The sequence below is a fragment of the Carcharodon carcharias genome, chromosome 22, assembly GCF_017639515.1.
Source record: "Carcharodon carcharias isolate sCarCar2 chromosome 22, sCarCar2.pri, whole genome shotgun sequence".
NCBI lineage: Eukaryota > Metazoa > Chordata > Chondrichthyes > Lamniformes > Lamnidae > Carcharodon > Carcharodon carcharias.
In genome coordinates, this window is record NC_054488.1 from 47,343,656 (window position 1) to 47,365,952 (window position 22,297).

Consider the following 22,297-nt stretch of genomic DNA (forward strand, 5'->3'; position numbering starts at 1 on the left):
CCACTCAGTTCATGGGCAATTAGGCAGGGGCAACAAATGCTGGACCTTGCCAGCAACGCCCACATCCCTTGAAAGAATAAAAAAAAATGAGTGCTTCTTCAAAAAAAAAATGCTTGAAACAAGATGAAATTTTGGAATTTAATTTGGCTATTCCCTCTTCAGGTACTCACTGATCTGCTGTGAATTTTCCATTTATGTTTCAGTGTGTTTTCATTTGATTTGTTCGGACTAGGGGATAGTTTGGATACAAAGAGCAAATTGATTTAGTCAAATTTACCTTGGCCCAATGGAAATGCAGTTGATTCATTATTTACATTGTTAGGCAGAGCAGAATTTGTCACCTCAGCTTGGGGATGCAGCCAAGAAAATTTCATGGCAATTGTCTTATGGCTCCGTTCAGGACTCCCGTTTTGCATTGGAGCTTGCAGGCTTGAGCGGTTCCATTTTTTTTTCTCTCCTTGCTGATCTTGCAGCGTGTTCGTCCGAAAAATGGGGTACAGGAATTACAAGTGGACCTCTTTCTGGCTGAGCAGCTCATTGGTTCAAATGGTTTTCTGGCTAGAAGCTGATTTGGGGAGCGCCATTCATTCTCTACCCCCCAATATCCTGTCATGAGCAAATTTTGAAACAGAATGCACACTTAACACAAAGGGATAGGCCATCAGCTACATTGGGCTACCGGATTAGAACATTCCTTTTGTAGGAAGCAGACAGGTGTCATGAGGTTAAAGGTTGTTGGAAGAAAAGTTCAAGTTCCAGTTTAATGATTCATGTCATGTGTTCTCACTGTGACATGTGAAGTGCACACATTGGCCTAACGCTGTTTGTTTGCCATCACATTTTATTGATCTGTCACCTCTCAGCAGGAAATGAATTGGGCCACTGCAATGATCATGCCACAGTGGCATACTTGATGTATGTGACATGATGTTGTGCAAGCTCATCAATCATGAATCTACTCGGAATTTAGATGTTGTCCTCGAACTTGTTACACTGAAGTGTAGCACTTCAGATTGCAAAACACGCCAAGGCTTTGATTGTTTTTGTGTGTGGGTCGTGATACAAGATCTTCACAAAAATAGACAAAAATAGAGGCCATGACCAAAATTAATAAAAAAGTGGAATACACTTTAGCCCAGGCAAATGTTAACGTACTGGATGTAGCTGTGTTTGATGGTTTCACAAGGTTAAAAAGTCAGTTCTAGGTTCAGAATGACTAGTAAGATGAAATTATTGCATTCTGAACTAGCATTCACAGAACTATATGGAAGCTCCAATCCAAAAAAAATGCCTGTTTCTCTGGCTCGGTTAACAAGTCCAAATATGGACCTTGGAGGCATAATGCAACTTAATAACTCGATATCGAGATGAGCCTTACTGCAGAATGGAAGGTACTGGCCCAGTTTCTGGGAAATCAGAAGCCCTGCCCCCGAACATGGCACTTGCCGTCTTCATGGGCGTGGGATTGGGGTGGGGCGCGTTTTGCACATGCACAGTTTACAGGCAGCTAACCATTTAAATCACCAAATGCCTCCACTGGAGTGGGATTTTGGTAGACCGGGAGTGTGAAACCAGACGTGCAGATTAAACCAGGTCTGAACTTGATGGATTTGTTTGGATAGCTAGGGCACCTCTTTGGGGAGGTAAGACATCTCTTTAGATCTGGTTCTGGGACAGCTTTGGGGGAGGTAAGGTGTTCTATGTAAGTGATAATAGTAGGCAAAAATGTGTATATAAAGTGCATAAACCCATTAATGTTAAGCTAATTGAAACTGTCAACAGACCTGTCAAAATCAACTGTCAAAACTGTCAGAAGCACCTGTCAAAGGTAGTTATCAAGCAGCCAATGTATTTAATAGTCCAGCCCTTTAAATCTTTGAAAAAATGAAATGTTTTTTAAAAAAATGAATGCTTGCTATTTCACTCTGTCTGTTGACATAAGCCTGAAGGCTTCCATTATTGGATTGGTGCTGCAGACTGATTTCACAATGATTCATTATCACTGTAGTGTATCTGCCATTTCACAGCTTGACTGACAGCTAAAAGTGGTTATAGTCTCTGTGTGACTATGAATTCCAATTCTCATTATAAGGGATTGTACAAGTGAATTAAATGTTTATTGTTATAAGGTCTTATTTAATAAATGTTTTAATGTGTTTTTTTCAGTATTGTGAAGTTTGCAATAGACACTTAGAACTTTATTTTATAAAACCTTATTTTTATCTTATTGCTGCCTGGATCTTGAGGCCTATTAGGTGAGTTGGCATGGAAGGTGGAAAGACGAAGGGTGGTAAGTGGGAGAAGATGGGTGGGCATGATTTGGCACTAAGTTGGCTCTAAAGGGCCATTGGGGTAGGTGGAGGGGGATAGGTTGGCAGAGAGGCTAGACAGAAACATGGGGGATGGGTGGAAGGGCATAGCTTAGCATGGAAGGTATGAAGAACCATGGAATGGGTGCAGAGGCATAAATTGGTATGGAAGTTATGAGGCACCAAGGGGGGTTGGGTACAGGGCATGAGGTGGCACAAATGGGGAATGGGGAGTGTTTGAGGGGTGAGGGTGGAGGAATGCTCAATGTTTCATTCTTCATTTTTGGACACAATGTCGAGCCCCAAGGCAGACCTTCCACCCAGCCTGCCTCAGCACCCGGCAGTCTCACTCCTTGGGTCGTCCGCATCGACTTCCAATGTGGCTCACTCTCCGTCCCCCCACTGCCATCCCCGAACCAAAAACCTGATGCTTGAGAAGGCATTTTTAAAGGTTAGGTTTGCAGAGTTGAGAATTCTGCTGTCTCTGGGAGTGAAAATTTGGGTGGATGTTTACTGTCAATTCCTATGACATATGGGCTTTAAATATTGAAAGGTTAATACACAGACTTTTGCTGAACACTAAAGCAGAAATTAAAGTTTATTTCAAAGTTAGTTGTTTGGTTTTATTTATTGTAAGTTTGCTTTCATCATCTTTAATTATTTCATTTGAGCTGTTTGCAAATGCTGGAATAATTACCCGAGAACATAGCAATAACTGATTCATTTTTGCAATCAGAATAGAAGGCAAAAGAGGTGGGCTTGTTGAACTGACCAGACATTTTTTAAAATTTCCTTTGCTCCCAATCTGTTTGGAGCACATTCAGGGCAAGTGAATTTGTGGATCTGTCACCTAATCATGTTAAAGTGTTGACATTTCTGCTGTTCAGAAGAATGGATATATTTGTAGTGTGATAGATTTTAAAAGGGTTTTGAATCGAAGAGCGTAAAAGAAGCAGTGCTGCTTAATTATCTGTAGAAATTAGATGTGCCATTTCAAAGGACAATGCTACTGAAATGGGGGGAAAATTTCAGTAATTACTGCCCAAAAAAAATTAATGGAGTCTGATGTAATCATTTTTAGTCCAGGAAAATGGCAAAATGGAACCTAATTTGCTCTTCTACATGTAATCCATCAAGTGTAGAAAATCTTGTTTATTCTGGCAGCTGTAAAGATACAACAGCTAAGAGGAGCGCTGAGAGCTCATTGTCCTTTTAAGGAGTGAGTCCTTTGATGTTTCTTCTTTCATAATTTCATGATCTAAGGAAACAGAGAACAATGAAAGACATTGAGGGTCAGGCATCTGCAGACAATGTACCAGCATTAGTCTGATGATAGCAAAAGCATTGGCGGCCAGAATGAACCAGTCCTTGATATTACAACAAATGCCATTTTAGTTAGATTGACCGTTGAAATGTTTTCTCACCATATGGAAAGATTCCTTTGTTTGAACCCCTCTTAATGACTTTTGAAACTTGGCTTCTGTCAACTTTTAGAATTGTTATCCATTCTACTTTATCAGGATCTAAGGTGACAGCGAAATTTACTTTGCTTTTGTTACGACTGGTCCCTGAGCGAGGTTCCTCCAATTTATTATGGCCCCAGACAAGGTACCCAAATTGTTATGCTTCCGGTTGAGGAGGGATGAATTGGCTCCCTTTCTTTATTCAACCCCCTGATTGGCGGCAACAAAGTTAATTTAAAAAGGATCCCTTCCCTCGTGGACACCTTTTCCCAGTCCAAATGTATTTATGTATTAAAAGGAGCCAATCTAAGCAGGCTGCCTTGAGTCAAAGAAAGGGTGAGTTCATTAGTTACTAAATGTGAGGAGAAATAATTAAAACGCAACACACATACGAACAGATTAGAAATGAGAAATTGAGTCCGAAAATAAAAGTTAAAAAGAAGATATACGAATCAACCCTTTGGCTTGTCTGTGGGGAGTAGATGGTGAAATGTTGCAGCTCTTAAGTTGGAGTGATTCCAATGGCGCTGACTTTGGCAGTTGAGCAGTTGGTTTGGAGATTCTTGGTTCTCTAGGTTAGCTGAAAGGAGTTGTTCTGTTTCCTTTTCGACTGTGGCTTTGCTGACTTGTGACATGCTTCCAGCAATCAGAGAGAAAGAGTTTATTTTTACCTGCAAGCACAGAGATACCCAGTTGGCGTTCTTTAGCTGTGACCTTCACAGTCCATTCATACACCAGAGCAGAACACCAGACTAGCACACAGAACTAAGGTTGCAGTTGGCTTTCTTAAACCCCTTTCCTTGTGTATTCCTGGAAGGGACAAAACAAACACATCTTTCGCCCAGAACTGTTTTCTTATCAACTCAGTTCATGTTCACAGTCTGGGATATAACTTAACAGGAGTTGTTTACGGCTGAGACGGTAATCACTTTCCATTAACTCCCCAAACACAGGAGACTATAGTTCAGGTTGCATTGTATCTTTTCCTTTGAAGTGCCTGTGTCTGAAGTAGGCCGTGTCACACCTTTTAGGTGTGACATTCAGTTCTCTTTGAACTAGTCGGCCAAGTAATCCACATAGGAATTTACAGCCTTACATCCTCAGCCAGCTTTTGCTTGTAGTCCTTTTTAAAAAAAGCACATGTCTTAATTAAAAGTTTAATATGTCCATAAGTAATTCGGGGATAGGATCTGTGGTCATGACACTTTCCTTGAAACATTTATTCTTCCAGCTGTCCATCACAGAACACAGCAAAGCTGAAGTTACTTTAGAAAAACTGGGAAGAAAAACCAGCTTGTGCCTGGAGACGAGCAGGAGTGAGATCCTTTCTGCAGGATAGAAGTACCTCACTTTGCAGAAGTATTGATGGCAGCAGCAGAGGCATGGTTGAATACTTGGAAGTGCATGGTAAAATAGGGCAAAGTCAGCTTGGTTTCATCAAGGGGAGGTCATGCCTGACAAATCTGTTGGAATTCTTTGAGGAGGTACCGATTAGGTTAGACAAAGGAGAGCCAATGAATGTTATCTACTTGGACTTCCAGAAGGCCTTTGACAAGGTGCCGACCAGGAGGCTGCTCAGTAAGATAAGAGCCCATGGTGTTAGAGGCAAGGTACTAGCTTGGATAGAAGATTGGCTGTCTGGCAGGAGGCAGAGAGTGGGGATAAGGGGGTCCTTCTCAGGATGGTGACTGGTGACTAGTGGAGTTCCGCAAGGGTCAGTGTTGGGACTACAACTTTTCACTTTATACATTAATGATCTAGATGAAGGAACTGAGGGCATCCTGGCTAAGTTTGCAGATGATGCAAAGATAGGTGGAGGAACAGGTAGTATTGAGGAGGCAGGGAGGCTGCAGAATGATTTGGACAGGTTAGGAGAATGGGCAAAGAAGTGGCAGATGGAATACAACGTGGCGAAGTGTGAGGTCATGCACTTTGATAGGAAGAATAGAGGCATAGACTATTTTCTAAATGGGGAGAGAATTCAGAAATCTGGAGTGCAAAGGGACTTGGGAGTCCTAGTCTAGGATTCTCTTAAGGTTAACTTGCAGGTTGAGTCAGTAGTTAGGAAGGCAAATGCAATGTTGGCATTTATTTCGAGAGGACTAGAATATAAAAGCAGGGATGTGCTGCTGAGCCTTTATAAGGCTCTGGTCAGACTACATTTAGAATATTGTGAGCAATTTTGGGCTCCGTTTCTCAGGAAGGATGTGCCGGCCCTGGAGAGGGTCCAGAGGAGGTTCACGAGAATGATCCCAGGAATGAAAGGCTTAACATCTGAGGAACGTTTGAGGACTCTGGGTCTATACTTGATGGAGTTTAGAAGGATGAGGGGGGATCTGATTGAAACTTACAGAATACTGAAAGGCCTGGATAGAGTGGACATGGGGAAGATGTTTCCATTAGTAGGAGAGACTAGAAACCGAGGGCACAGCCTCAGAGTAAAGGGAAGACCTTTTAGAACAGAGATGAGGAGAAACTTCTTTAGCCAGAGAGTGATGAATCTATGGAATTCATTGCCACAGAATGCTGTGGAGGCCAGGTCATTGAGTGTATTTAAGACCGAGATAGATAGGTTCTTGATTGGTAAGGGGATCAAAGGTTACGGGGAGAAGGCGGGAGAATGGGGTTGAGAAACTTATCAGCCATGATTGAAAGGTGGAGCAGACTTGATGGGCCGAATGGCCTAATTTCTGCTCCTATGTCTTATGGTCTTATGGACCGTATATTTTTGTAGCAAATTTACAATAGGAAGGAAATAAGTAGTTAACTAGCTCTCTATAAACAGTAAGATCAACTTATGTTCTATCTAAATGTCCAGTAAAAATGTGTAATTCATAGAAAGTATTTGTATTTATTTTATTTTCAGCTTGTGATTGAATGTTACTTCAATCAGTATTGCATAGAGAGGGAAACATGAACTGCCAACAAACTGAGAATGTGGTGTAAACATGTTTAATTTGTAGCAGTCACTCAACTTTTTGGATAATTGGGGGATTTCGCCATGCTTTTACCCAGTCTTCCTCTCCTGAGGGCATTAGCTTCCTGCCTGGAGTCCAGTATCATGAGTCGTCATTTGTGCAAGAACCTCATCAGCGTACAAAGGCTCCTCAATTGAGGAGGACCTCAAACCAAGGTGGATTCATCCTTTGCCCTGTGTCTATGTAACAATCATGAAGAGCGATCCGAGACTATTTTCCCTTTCCTAATCCAGACCACTGTGGCTAATTTGAACATTGCTACCCAACCCTAGCCTAAATAAGTTATTCAGCACAGACCAAACATCTTGATCTATGTGGCTCAGGGAAGGAGCAATTCTACAGTATGATTCTTATCATTCAATAACCTAGTTATGAGAACATAAGAAATAGGAGCAGGAGGCTGCCTTATGGCCCTTTGAACCTGCCCCTGTCTTGAACAAGATCACGACTGATCTATTTCAATTCCACAGTGAAGAAGTTTCTCCTTATCTCAGTCCTAAATGGTTAATCTTTCTCCTGGTGTATGACCCCAAGTTCTAGATTCTCCACCCAAAGACAGTAGCCCTTCAGCAGTTATGTCAGTCCATCAGCTGCCATGATATACTTGTGTGGTCAATGTGTATATGCTGTGGATCCATATACCAATTACATACTTTGAACAATGTGGAATGCGCCAAGCATTCATTAGTTGTCATTTTAAAAGCAAAAGCTATCTTCAGAAATGCATAAATTGAGTGCAGAGGCACTTATTGTTTGTGACTCCATTATACTAATGGGCTAGTTACCAGAGTGTTTGATCCAAAAATCAGGTGAATTATTGATTTTCATATTTTACTCTTTGTGGGATCCATAACTGGCAGCCATCCAACTGACTGATCCCAATCCTATTCTTTACCTGAAGTGAGGAACCCTTGATATCTGCTGTTTGTAAATGAAGAATAATGCATCTTGTGATGCATCAGGATGGCTGAAGTGCCAGCTTTGTTGAGCACCTTTGAGTATGTACTGTTTATAGCTCACAACAGTGAACTTCAAACAAGAAATTGATGCAATGAGCAAAGTTGTGCCCTTTTCTTAAAGCATCTCAAGAAATCTTACCTAAAGGATCAAAGAGGAAAACTTTACACTGCTGTGTATTAAGTGAGTGACTGGAATAATATTCAAAGTGTTATGCTGCTAATTCTTATGAATATTAATGAATATTAATTGAATGAGAAACCTGATCCCACTCAGATCTTCACATGATACAGAATAGTATTTATCCAGTTTAACACTAAGGTAGCACCAACGTTAGTAATCTTTCCTGTTAGGTTCTGAGGTATATTTTTAGAAGTTTCTCCAATTGAAATCCATGTTGAAACAGATCTGAGATATTGCAATTTCTTCTTAACCATGTGAATACTGGTATGTTAAATGAATTTCAGTGTCTGACTTTAATGTTAATCTGATAACGCAACTACGTTGGTCCTTTTCATTGACACTGGTTATTCTACAAATTCTCCGTGGCGGCCTGTCTTTAATTTATTTTCTTGTTTACTTCATCGTTTTTGACCAAATGGCTTGTTCAAGTTAGGATGCAGGAGGTATTGTGAAGGAGTCCTGTGTGTTAAGAAGCGGGAATCCATTTAATAGCCAGCACACAGTCTCTATCAGTAGAATGGAAAGAGTTGAAGTAAAATATCACAGACCAAGTTCTCTCTTTTAATGCAGATAGAAACTTGTGGCAGAATTCAGGAAAGAAGGTGGTTAGAAGCATACAGAAAATTTCATAATATTTCAGTAAATTGACATTTTTGTGCTTGTAATAATTCAAATGACTGACCTGATCAATATCCAAAGCTTCCTAGCTAATGACATTAAAAACTCAGTACTGATGAGGAAGTGACGAAGAACAAGAAACAAACTAGGACAAGTCTGGAACAATGTGCTATGTACTATTCTAAGAGGCCGTTGAGGCATATTTCCAGAATTCCTTCCTTAAAATACACACAGCTGTCCCAGATATAGGATTTTTTCAAGTCTCTTTTTTTTACTTTCTCTGTCTGGTCCCTCCAGCCATTGATCTTTCGCAACCCAAGCAACAAAGAGCAACCAGTTCACAAGCAGCCACTTCTGCTGCTATATGGCTAGCAACTAGAAAATGCATGCATGTACTTCCAAATAGATTATCTCACCGATTATGTCACCTGAAGTGGAGGGACCTAACTTCTCATTCTCATCATAACTGCTCAGCAGAGCTTTGGTATTGTGTTGCCCTTTTGCATATTAATGATAACCCGAAGGTGACTGCCCCGTGGGATGGATAGTTACTGAGGGAGATCGTGGTGTCTTTACTTCCTCCTAATATAAGGTGGTTCCTCCACTAATGACGGGCAATGTTGATTAATAAACCACAGGGAAACCTCATTTGTGTGACACCTACAATCATCACAGCACCAGTTTCGACCAGTTCATTTTGTCCACAGCAAGACCAATGGTTGAAAATGGGTTGCTTAGTATTCTTGATCGTTCAAGTAGTCTATCCAACGCCAAACAAACTATTTAGATGAGGAAGGTCCCAAATTCATTCTATGCGATCTGTGTTGATTTAGCTGATCTCAGTCAGGGCTATGGTTAAGGCACAACAGTTGTTCCTGGTTTGGGCTTAGGGCAATCCAATAAGGTTCTGAGCTCCAATTGGCAGAGCTTCCTGGTACAGGTGTGAAAATGTGCATGTTGACTAGGGACAGAGTTGTCCTCTGCTTTGATGTCCCCATTCTTTGTTACCTTTCCTGGAATCTCAATGCTCAAACATGAATAAGTCCCACTAGGCTGAAGGACCAGAGGTCACTTTGCCCACATGAGATTGTAGCCAGACAAGAAGTTAATGCCTTCTGTCTCAGGTGCAGTACTTGGCAACAAGGCTGCTTTTGCAGAGCACTGTATATTCTTGGTTGCAGATACATCAGGAAGTTATTTGATAAACCGCCAACTCTAAATACTTTTGTCAACTCAAAAATTGAACTTCTTTTGAACAAACACCAGGTGACATATCCGTCATCTGTTTGATGTGTGCTGGTAAGCACTTATTGGATTTCTTAGTTCCTGGAGTTCAGTAGCAGTGAAATAATGTGTGTAATGCAGTGATGGAAAGTGGTTGTTAACGAGACTGTAGTTCAAATATAATTATTTAGACACAGTCTCCGGTCTGTTTTGATTCCTTTTAAAAGTTATCCCATGTAGTTGGCAATGGAGGATTCACAAAGACGTAGCTTGAGTTACTTTTCTGATGTTGGGTTTAAAGCACATTGTTCGAGCAGTGTAAGTCAGAGGAATTCTTTTAAACTTTGCTTTTGATAGCATTATACTAGATCTGGAAGTGCTTGATGGTGGCACTTGGTCCCAAGTTGTTGTTGCATTTGCCAGCACTGAGATCCTTCAACTTGGTGAGTATGACTGCATTGCCATAGACTGTGCTGCAATGACATTTGTGGAAAAAGATGTGGGACAATCCTGTTCCTATGCGTTAGTTCTGGTTTGGTACTACAGGAGTTTTCACGAACTGGAAGTGAAAACAAGTAGGATCTGGAGTTGTTCACCTTCGAGAAGATAAGGTCAAGGGGAAATTTGATAGAATTGGTCAAAGTCATGAAGGCTTTTGATGGGGTAACTATGGAGAAACTGATTCCAGTGACAGAAGGGTCAGTAACCAGTTGTCAAAAGTAATTGGCCTAAGAGCTACAGGCAACATGAGGAAAAAGAAAATGATGCATCGAGTTGTTGTGATTGACATACACTGCTTGAAAGGGCAGTGGAAGCAGATTCAATAATAACTTTGTCGCAAGGCCATGCCCCTTTATTTTTGAAAATATGATTTTTCAACTGAGTAGAAATTTTGCCATTTGAAATGAGACGGAACAAACTACTTAAAAATGCAAGGCCACCATCTAGGGTGAAGGTGAAAAAAGAAACAAATCACCCCCAGGGGAGTGGGAAGAGAGAGACATTTTCCATAATTCAGAGACCCATCAAAATTCATCACTGTCCTTGGAAGAGACATTAAAGTGCTGGATATTGAAAAGGTAGCTGCCACAGACAGACCCACCCAAAACTCCTTGGAAATACACATTGAGTGAAGAATTTTAGGCCAGGCTGCAGCCGCTGCAGAGGTTGTAAGAAAGTTTTCAGCAGAGGTAACAAGCTGAGAGCTGTTGTTCTCTCTCTCTCTTTTGGCACAAGTGTATTACCTGGCTCGGAAGCCAGTGTTACTAGAAATCTATCAGCGAACTGAGATCTTGTCATTATTGCAACGTCTTCTACATATGACTGCCACCACGAAACCAGCTAATCACTCTGTGTGTGTGTGTGTGTGTGTGTGTGTGTGTGTGTGTGTGTGTGTGTGTGTGTGTGTGTGTGTGTGTGTGTGTGTGTGTCATTGCGTTTTTATTATTTTTTTCTCTCTGCTTTACTGATTAATAAATTTGAACTTTCTTTGACTCAAGAAAACCTTGGCTTAAATAGTTAAATACATTCTGATTTGGAAAAGACATATTCCATGAAAAAAAAAACTTAAACGTTTGTCGTGACCAAACAAGGAGGTTGAATAGAGGGGAGCCAGTTCACCCCTTCTCACAAGATCACAGCAACTTTCAAAAAGTAATTGGATAAACACTTGAACAGGAAATTCTTGCAGGGCTATGGGGAAAGAGGTGAGTGGGACTAAATGGATAGCTCTTTCAAAGAGCAAGATTGGCTTTATCATTCCTTCCGAGCTGTATCATTCTGACTCTGAAGAAACAGTTTCCAATTTATATATATATGTAAATGATTCTTGGCCATGTCTCAGAAGTACTTATCAAAATGATTTATTTTACAAAGGTATGCAGACAAACACAGCAATATTTCAGTCATGAGGTGAAGGATCAGTTAATTGGATTTATTTTGGTCCTGTTGGCTGAGGGAAGGACATTAACAAAAACATTGCTGTTGTGCTTTGTCGGGTGGCATATTTTCAATGTCTGCCTGAATAGGGAGCTGGGAACTCTTTTTATAACAATGTGACATTAAACAGGCACTGGCCATCCAATTTTGCCTGGCTTAGTAGTTTTAAGTTTTTGAGTTGAAAAGTTTGAATTTTAAAAAAAATATTGTGTCTATGCAGGTGAAATGTGATGTTTGTTATCAAATGTATCACATGCATTTCTCTAATGAGTTCTTTCATAAGTTTAAGGCATTGCAAAATTAATTAAGGAATTCTGAAACCAGCTAATGTTGCATTTTGATTAATGAGTTTTCCAAACTAGTCCCCATTTCACCGTGATTTAAGCTGATCGTTTTCACCAAAAAAAGTGACAAAGAAGTATTGAGTTTAATGAAAACCCAAGCATTTTACTTCTATGTTGGTGACCTTTAAAAGTCACATCCTACATGCATATCCCCAGGTAAAATGAATCATGCCAATTTCTGTCATTTTTCAAGAATTCATTTGAAAATAATGGTACCTTCTTATTTTATCGAGCAAAGATTTGATGTAGCAATTGATTTCACTCCTGCTGTCTGATATAGTACTGGGTCATAGATAGAAATGTCATCAGATATGGAAAAAAGTTCAGGAACTTCCTTCAAAAGTTTATTCCTGGTAGTTTACTAAGTGATGGAACCACTTGATTGTATTCAGTAATGCATTGGAGCGTCAGATTATGGAGTAAATGCATGGATGCAGCAGTGTAGAGTGAAATCCAAAGCCCTTTTTCACACAGAGGCTAATGGAAATGTAGAAGTTTCGGTCTCAAAAGACTCTGGATTCTGGGTCGGTTGAGATTTTCACAACTGAGATTGACAGCAATTTGTTAGATAGATCAAAGAGGGATCAATTAAGTAGATGGGCCATGTTCTGATTGAATGGTGTAACATGTCTGATGGCTTCTTTCTGTTTCTATTAAACCATTTGACCTCAAGATGTTCAATTTAGTCCATGCTGATGGGATATGAACATAGAAAAATGACGGTTGCTAAAAGAACAGTTGGTTTTGCACTGTCATAGTTCACCTCAACACCAAGACACTTATTACCCCCTCCCCTCTCTGTCAAACACACAGCAGCCAAGTTTTAACTTATATTTTGCACGAGGTTTTTATTTGAAGTGAGCTTGTTTACCCCAACTCAGTCCTAAAGGCCGTAAGGCTAGTGTGGGGAATGGGCATGCCACACAGATGTAATAGGCAGCGATGTTCTGAAGATGCCTTTTACATTCATCTTCAAAGTGTAGTTTTAAAAAAAATTACTCATGGGGTGTGAGCAATGCTGGCAAGGCCAGCAGTTATAGCCCTTCCTTAGTTGCCCATGAGAAGGTGGTTGTGAGCTGCTGCCTTGAATTGCTGCAGTCCATGTGGTGTAGGTTCTCCCACAGTGCTATTAGGAATGGAATTCCAGGACTTTGACCCAGCGACAGTGAAGGAATGGCGATTATAGTTCCAAGTCAGGATGGTGCGTGGCTTGGAGGTGAACTTGCAGGTGGTGGTGTTCCCTTGTACCTATTGCCCTTGTCCTCCTAGGTGATAGAAGTTGCTGTCATAGGAGCCGTGGTGAGTTGCTGCAGTGTTTCATGTAGATGGTACACACTGCTGCCACTGTGCATCAGTGGTGGAGGGGGTGCCAATCAAGTGGGCTGCTTTGTCCTGGATGGTACTAAGTTGTTGGTGGTGCACTTATCCAGGCAAGTGGACACTATTCAGTCACACTCTTGACTTGTGCCTTGTAGATGGTGGACAGGCTTTTGAGAGTCAGGAGGTGAGTTATTTGCTGTAGTACCCCCAGCCTCTGGATTGCTCTTGTAGTGACAGTATTTATATGGCAGTTCCAGACAAATTTCTGGTCAGTGGTGTGCCTCAAGATGTTGATAGTGGGGGATTCAACAATGGTAATGCCATTGAATGTCAAGAGAAGATGGTTAGATTCTCTCCTGTTGGAGATGGTCATTGCCTGGCACTTATGAATGTCATTTGCCACTCAGTAGCCCAAGCCTAAATATTACCCAAGTAATGCTGCATGCAGGCACAGACTGCTTCATTTTTGCAAATGGAATTGAACGCTGTGCAATAATCAGCAAAGATCTCCACTTCTGACCTTATGATGGAGGGAAGGTCATTGATGAAGCAACTAAAGATGGTTGGTCCTAAGGCATTGCCCACAGGAACTCCTACAGCGATGCCCTGGGCAGAGATGATCGGCACCCCACAACCACACAAATTATACAAAGCAGTTGCAGCTTTGCCGCATTGCTAACGTTATAGCGTTTTTAGGTCTGAATTAACTCGAGCTAAGTGAAGTCAGATTCTCTGCTCCATAACCTCTTGTTCAAAGTGCACTTGGATGTGTCCAGCCCTTCACCATTTCATTTTCCAAAGTATATCTGTGTGGAGCAGGTGAATGAAATAGGTCATTTCCAGTTGGCATTCATTACAGCTGAATTGAAGATTTAGTTTGCTGTGAGCATTATAAACAGTTGTGAGTGCCTTAATATTGATTTTCACTTTGAATTGCTGATAAATTTAGAATAAAAAAACTTTTTTTTCCTCTTGCTGATAAATTTAGACAACTGATTTTTGATGTAACACATTGAGATGGTATGGTTACGTTATATACTGTGTTTCATACTGGAAGTGTCTCGACCTCATTAAAACAAAAGTGCTGTGTCAGTGACGTTTGTCAGTAGTTGGTGGCAGTTTTATGTATATAGAAAGCATGCCCTGACTTCAGTTTAAACTGCACAGGTTTAAATTAAAGACAAAAACAGAATTACCTGGAAAAACTCAGCAGGTCTGGCAGCATCGGCGGAGAAGAAAAGAGTTGACGTTTCGAGTCCTCATGACCCTTCGACAGAACTTGAGTTCGAGTCCAAGAAAGAGTTGAAAAGGGCAAGCAGCAATCCCATATCCCACACAGAAGCATCACCTTTTATTAGTGTGACATTTAGGCTGTTGTGGAGGGAAGCATACTGAGCCCACACTGACAGCCATTGATTACTGCAGTTCAGCCATTTCTAGTTGTCAATTAGTACAATATACAGCTGAAACAAAGGCTGGATATTGATTTCAGGAACAGAACTCTCAGCACAACATGCTGTGGGCTGGACTGCTGGCAAATCCCAGCATTGTTAGAAAATTATTAGATTGAACCACACAGTAGATAGAACAGTACAATTAAAAAAAAAAACTGTTGTATATAAAATGTCTTAAAGCTGTTACTGCACTGCATGCGCAGTATAACTTTAAAAAATAAATCGGGGAAAAAAGATGTAACTTTAAGATTTGTGAGAGGAAGTTTCTGGACAATTTGGTTGATTTAATTTCAAACCTGATATATGCACAATCGTGAAATGTTGGCTGACATTCATATGGGCTTTAATTTTGTAGTAAGAGCGGAAATTAAATCACAAGCTATTTATGAAGTTAGAGCCTCATTGTGATTGGAGATGTTTGTTGCGTTGCTCCTTTATATATTTGGGCCTTTCCCCTAAAATTCAAGATGGCTGTATTTGCCATATTGGACTTTTATCATTCTCTCTCCACATGAGAAACTTGGAGAGTTTGAACCCATTGGTAACGAGCATTCTTTATTGCTCAGACATTTACTTCTTTAATAAGCCATTGCCTTTGACACTGTTTGAAAATAAGGGGGTCGCCCATTTAGGACAGAGATGAGCAGAATTCTTTTTCTCTGAGGGCACTGTGTCTTTGGAACTCTCTCCCTCAAAAGGCAGTGGAAGCAGAGTCTTTGAACAATTTTAAGGCAGGGCTAGATAGATTTTTGATAAGCAAGGGGGTTGAAAGGTTATCGGGGGTAGGTAGGAACGTGGGGTTGAGGTTACAATCAGATCAGCCATGATCTTATTGAATGGCGGAGAGGGGGGGCTAAGTGGCCGACTCCTGCTCCTAGTTTGTATCTTCGTATGATCTTACAAGGGTTTCCAGTAGAATTGGCAATAATATTTGTGGCTGTCAGTAGATTTTGAGAGTCCATTCCCAGGATGAGGTGCGTGACCTACACGATTGTCCATTGCAAAATGTGCAGTTCGCATCCACGGCCTGTTCAGTGCCTTCCAGTGTGGCAAAATGGTCAGTTGAACTACCTGTGTATTTGCTGGGAAATTTGGCCCCTGTCCATTTGTGGGGGAAGTGGGATGGAGAGTCCGCCCTCCCTGAACTGCAAAACATTCCTATTGGCTCCCTCAACTGGGCGCATTTAATTTAAAACACTGGATGCCCAGGGCGCTTACAAGGCTATTGCCCCCCAGTCACTCATTCCACATGTGACCAATTCAACATGTGGTCCACACTGAGCCTGAGCAGTGGGAACTGCTGGTTTTGGAAGTCTGTGCCTCTGGCTTTACCCTCTGCGTTCCATTTGTGCCTCGGAGGTCTACCCCTTAGAAGGCACTGAGGAAGCTTCCAGAAAGGGTGCTCACCTTGCATCACTGGGTCTCTGGGCCTGGTGTTTCTCTAGAGATCCTGCTTCACTCGTGAGTTCCAAATTCCCAAGACAGGGGTATGGCCCTGCTAGGTCATATCTTTGAGTGCTACAGAAGACTATACATGCGGCACCGAAATCCAAGAAGGCAGCAGCCCCCAAATTCAGTGACGCCTCATTGGAACACGTTTTGGGTGCCGTCAAGGCCTGCTCTGGTGTCCTCTACCCCTGTTGTGGTCCAGCAAGCTCACCAATCTGGCCTGGGAGGCAGTAGCAGCAGTGGTCAGTGCCATCGCTGCACAGAAGAGGCCAGGCACCCAGTGCAGAAAGAGGATGAATGATCTCACCTGTGCCACTAGGATTAGTCAACCCATCTCATCACTCTGAACTCACACACTCATAAGCCCCACACATTCACTGGCATCTCATTCATTGCCAACTTAAGGGATGTCATCACCCACCCTCACATCTCCATTTGGGTTCACCTCCTCTGGAGATCGTGTCCTCATCCTGCCCATGGCTCCTCTCACCACCAACACATGGCAGACATCCTTAGCATCTGACCTGGCATGTGCCGTGCTCACATTCTCTCTCCACCTGTCCTCATGCAGGACAAGAGCGCACACAAATCACAGGGAGAGCCCCCAGGCTCATGGGGGAGTGCTGGAGCTCCTCTCTTGGTTAGAAAACCAAAACATTGAGCTAACCGGAGAGGAGGTGGACTGTGCCTGCGGCAGTGATGAGGTTGGTGGCAAAAAGACACACGTGAGGATTCTGCACCAGCTCACCTCTCCGACATCCATACTCTGAGTGCATTGTCCTGCTTGCCATGCACTAATTATTTCTACTTTCTTCCATAGGAACCTCAGCCAAGCACCCGACAGCCTCAACCAGCCAGGCACTTGACTCGAGCCCCGATGACACCTTGAATGAGAATCCTGAGGACACCACATCAGAAGACCCATCACAGTGCTCACTCACACCCTCCACCAGCACAGAGACACACACCTCGTTGGGACCTAGTTTTAGGGCAGGCTCAGGTCACAATCTGTTGAGCACAGCGCACAATCTGGTCTTAATCAGGTGGAAGTGGGACATCTGAGGTTGCGGGCACTCGGAGATCCACAGGAGGCCTGGATTCTGCTGAGTCCGAGTCAGAGGATGAGCTTCCGGGCTCGGTCCTAAATCAGTTGCTGGATCTGTAGCGACAGCCTGGGAACATCACGAAAGGGTGTCAGCTGCATTCCTCAGATTGCAATGGACGATTGCAACGGAGCCTGTCCATGTTCTGTCTGAGTTGGTCACACCGGCATGCCAACACACACAGATCAACACTGGCAGGATGGCATCAGTCCTGCACTGGTACAGGAACTGCACTCCTTTGCTGTAGCCACTGGTGGCATCCATCAGTGTCCCATGTGAGAGGGGTGGGGGGCACCTCAATCTCACTCCAGCTGCCCCTTCTCCTCAAGGAGCCAACCTCGGGCACCCTTAGGGAGGAGGATGAGCAAATGGCCATCCACCCTGGTGACTCCTAGAGTGTCCAGCTGATCCCAATCCCCTTTTCCTCCACTGGCCGAGGGGGGTCCACCTGCCACACAGCAGGACACCCAAAGCAGGCCAGGGCCTTCTGGAGGTCTTGGTTCGCCAAAGGACAACCGCCAAAGTCACCACAGACAACAGGGCGTAGCAGTCAGCAGACTGTTTCCACCTCCGTTGTGGATGTCGCAGATGCACCCACGAAGTGGTAGGATTGGGAAGTTAAAGTTTAGGAGCACAACAGTGGCACAGGTGTTCACAACATGCATATAATGTCCACAAGTGTAAATAGAATCGCACCCATTTCATATCTCCTCTAGTGTATGCCTCCTGTTTATGATGAGCTGTGTTGCTGTCAATGAGGTGTGATACCAAGGTCACTCCCCCCACTTATCACAGATGTCGCTATCACAGGCATCTCCTCCATGTAGTGTGCTTCCATATCACCACAGCGTGTGGCCCTTTTCCAGATTATTCTGGACATCAGTGATCCCTCGACCTTAATGTGAAGTGTACTTGTGGAAGGAACCTTGTTCACATGCTTTGCAGGTTCGTGTCATATTTATTCTTGGCTGTGTCAGAATCAGGCGGGGTGTTCTCCTATCTCGTCTGCATTTTTGAAAGGTGAAGGTGTAGGGTACAAGGAGGAATGTGTTCACACATAGAGAAGGGTCATATATCACCCAACTCCATGTGCTCTTTGCATCCCGGAAGGGTTTTCATGCCACGAGCCCATGCTTAGAGTTTGTGTGTGCTCCTGCCTGCTGACTCGTCTCGATATCTGGTAAACTCACCAATAAGTGGGAGCACCTTTGCCACCTCAAGGTGCTGAAGCTCTACCCCTCTCAGCCACATTATTTCCCTGGCATTTGAAACTACAGCCTTAATTGTTTCTCAATCTGTAATTGTCTATATTGCGATCACAAAGCTCTCTTCACAATATTGGGACGCACGCTCTCCGTCCCATCACCGAAACGCTCGCCGAGACAAGAGATGCTAATTGCAAATGGTGATTTTTGGCGGTTAGCAGAGCCTTTGTGCAAGCTCTGGAAGTGCGCATCATCGCTTTAGACAATGTTGAAGAGGAGCAATGGGATAGGAGCGAGGATGTTCTGAAACTGAAGTCTGCTCTTTATTAGCAATGACTCATCACCTTGAGGGCCTCATGGAGTTTGGAGTTTGCAAGGGCCAGGGCACAATGTGTGTGTCTTAAAGAGGAGGCATTTTAATGTCTGGCATACAAGTGGTTGAATGTAGTCATCTGCAGGTGGTCCACATGCTTAGTAAAGTGAGGATAAAAGCAGGCCAGCATGCCTACCTGGTGCTGAACGTTAATGTGATAGAGAAAGAAGGTGACACTGAGGATTGAGTCATCTCAGAATGTATGCACACGTGTGGAACATCCTCGGCTACCTTGGCTCAAGTGTCACCTATCAGTTTCACCATCGAGGTTACACAGAATGCGTTGTGCTGTTCTGGAGATGGATCTCCTTGAGAAGCTTTGTCAGATTGAAGGCATACTGCCACGAGCCCACTGAGGGTAGTGGAACAGCTCCTGGCTGTTGCTCTAGTATGCTGGACAGAGACTTGAAGAGGCAGCACCTTCTGGTGTCTGGTGCTGGGACTCCCTCCCCCAGTGAGCACCTCATCTCAGCAAGAGCACATGCGTCTGAGGCTTCATCATCTTTCAAAGGATCAGGGCAACGTGAGCCTGATGTGTAACTATTCACTCTCATGTTGGAGTGCATGTTTGAAATGAGAGGAATAGCAACGCTGGTGTTAATGTTGGCCCATATTGGAGGGCACGCCCAAGAGAGTACTCACTGCAACTCGCCATCCTCCTCCGTGGAACCTGGTTGCTGTGAGGGCTTCACATGCACGCCTGCCTCGTCTGGTCCGTGCTATGACATATTCCCCTGCAGCCTCGGCTTCCTCGAACTCAACGCCCTCACCCCCTTTGATGTTCCCCTCATCAGAGGAGATGTGCAGCTCCTCCATGTCAGCATCTGGCAGCGCCAGGTTGTTCAGCGCACAGCAAGCCACGATGATCTGTGAGACCCTCTGGGGACTGTACTGCAGTGCTCCAACAGATCTGTCCAGGCATCGGAATCGCATCTTTAAGATGCCTATGGTCTGCTCCACCAATGCTTGGGTAGCGACATGAGCATCATTGCGTCATCTCTCTGCAGGATTCTGTGGCCGCTGCATGTCATCAGCCACGTCCTCTGCGGATACCCCTTGTCACTGAGGAGCCAACCCTAGATCCCGTGCGGTCCTTCAAAAATGTCCGGGATCCACAATCTACTCGATGTATGAGTTGTGGACGCTTCCTGGGTATCTGGCGCAAACTTCCACAATAAGTTTCTTATGGTCGCAGACCAGCTGCCTTTCCTGTTCATGTACTAGAGTGCCTGTTGCCGGGGAACTTTTATAGCCACATGAGCACAGTTGATCGCACCCTGCACCTGTGGGATCCTGAAATGGCTGCAAAACCCACTGCCCTGGCTTCCTGGCTTGCTTGATCTCTGTCGAAGTTGACGTCATTGTGGGCCTTGGCAAAAAGAGCGCCTGTCACCTCGTATGTGTTTGTGCGGGGACACTTGAGAGATCACACAGAGGTCCCCAGTGGAGCCCTGGAAGGAGCCAGTCGTGTGGGAGTTAAGTGCGGCGGCTCCTTGCACAGCTCGTGGCAGTGAATGCCCTCTCAGCCTGCATGACGCCAATTCCTGGAGAATGTGACAAATTTGAGCCAGACCCCTGGACGTGCAGAGGCATCGGTGACACTGTCTCTTGCTCATCTGCGGATAAGAAATGCAAGTTCCATACACCCTCGGTCCTGCGAGGCGCCTATACATGACGTCTCTGAAAGCCTCAGCCTTTGCATCCGGTGGGGGCCTTGCTGCCCCTTGGCCTTCGGGGTTTAGCTCCTTCCTTTGGCTGAGCCTGACACCTCCTTGGCAGTCTCCTTCTTCTCCCCTGTCTGTAGGCAGGCAACGATAAAACCAGGCTCCGTCTTCCTGATAGCCTCCTCTCTGCAGCATCAGTGAAAAACAGACATGAGTCAGCATCAGCCTGCAAGGGCCCTAGTTCTGTCAAAGACTGGTCAGTGAATGTGGGTTCAAGGGGCTTTGGAAACTAATCACCCCAAAAATCCATGTCAGTTCGTTTCAAGGTGTGCTTTCCCACTGCCCCCACCCCGCTTTACATGACTGACTGGCGCAGAGGACCCCCCTACCCCTCCCCCCACTTCAGTCATGTGTCTGAGTGCAGCCTTCCCCACTCTTATCCCCAGTGGAGCCCTTGCCCTGCAGCCCTTACCCATGCCTCAGGCCAGTTTCCTCCCCTTTCCCAGTGGAGGCCTTTCTCTGCAGCACATTAAAAGCCAGCCCCGCTGCTCTGCTAGGTAGAGACTTGCCTCTGACACCCCACTGAAAGCGATGTGGTGCCGCCTGCAAAGCCTGGTGCAGAGTCTGAGTTGCCATGAGCGCCGTGTGATGCGAGGCGAGCAAAGTGCAGGTCACCAGGCGTATGTCGCTCAGGTACCGTTGCGAAACACGTTGGCCCAATTGGATGCCGGCGTGCCCTCTTGATCCAGTGTGGGGGATGGTTCCTGCGAACAGCCCTTGGAATGACGTGCAAATGTATTAAAATGATGTTCCGGACATGCCACAGTGGGAAACGTGGCCCACCATTGACGGCTGGAGTGGATGATCCCAGGCTGCTTTTGCATTGGCAGTAAACTGAGTTTTCCGATCTCACGATATTTTCTGCTCTCCCCCCCACTTGATGCCCACCCTAGTGGGGGGGGCCAGAAATTCCCACCCTTCAACTTATACAGATGGTGGCACAAGCCACTTTTTTAATTTCTTGAGTGTTCTGCGTCTGCATTTGGCCAGCTGAGGTTTATCAGCTTTGAAATAACATTTAGCGATTTGACTACTCCGTTTTTTGATGCTTCCTATTTGTTAATGGAATTGAGCTGCTTTTGAACTTTTCATGTTTCATCAATTGGATGTTTGGTTAAGTTAACAGGTTAGTGTTCGTTTCAATTGATTGTTGTCTTTATTCTCCCCTATTGACGTGTGACATTTGCGAGGTATGAGATTTGCTTTCTGAGGCCAACCGTTCAGCTGTGATGCCTGTGGAAGGCATGATGAAAGTAAGGGACATGAAAGCCCTTATTTGGTAGATGTTTTCTCATCCTACAATTCGGCAGCAGTGAGCTGCCCTGTCAACTCTTGGGCGTTTGACCAGCATTTCAAAATGTCTCTCCTTCCCCTCTCAGGCTGGATTATAATTCAGATAAACCTGTGCTGTCAGCACTGGAAACAGGCTTCTAGAAGAACAAACCTCTTCAAGAGAGCCAGCCTCATACTGAATGGTAGACGTTGTAACTACCAGCCAACACCATCGTGGGAACTTGAAAAGATTGCAGTTATTCAGGAACATGCCCAGTGCCATCTTATCACGGTACCTAGGATAAGAAAATAATTGTATCCCAACCCAAAATACATGAGCAAATATGAATAGTGGATAAAGTCTGACATGCCCTACATTTATA

The 22,297-nt window shown here is 44.0% G+C and overlaps 1 protein-coding gene across 5 annotated transcripts in view; it reads left to right on the forward strand.

Moving 5' to 3' along the window:
• The window catches only part of LOC121293600 (zinc transporter ZIP11-like), a 647,737-nt gene that overhangs the window by 195,263 nt on the left and 430,177 nt on the right, over window positions 1-22,297 (forward strand). The gene's annotated exons all lie outside the window — the stretch shown is intronic.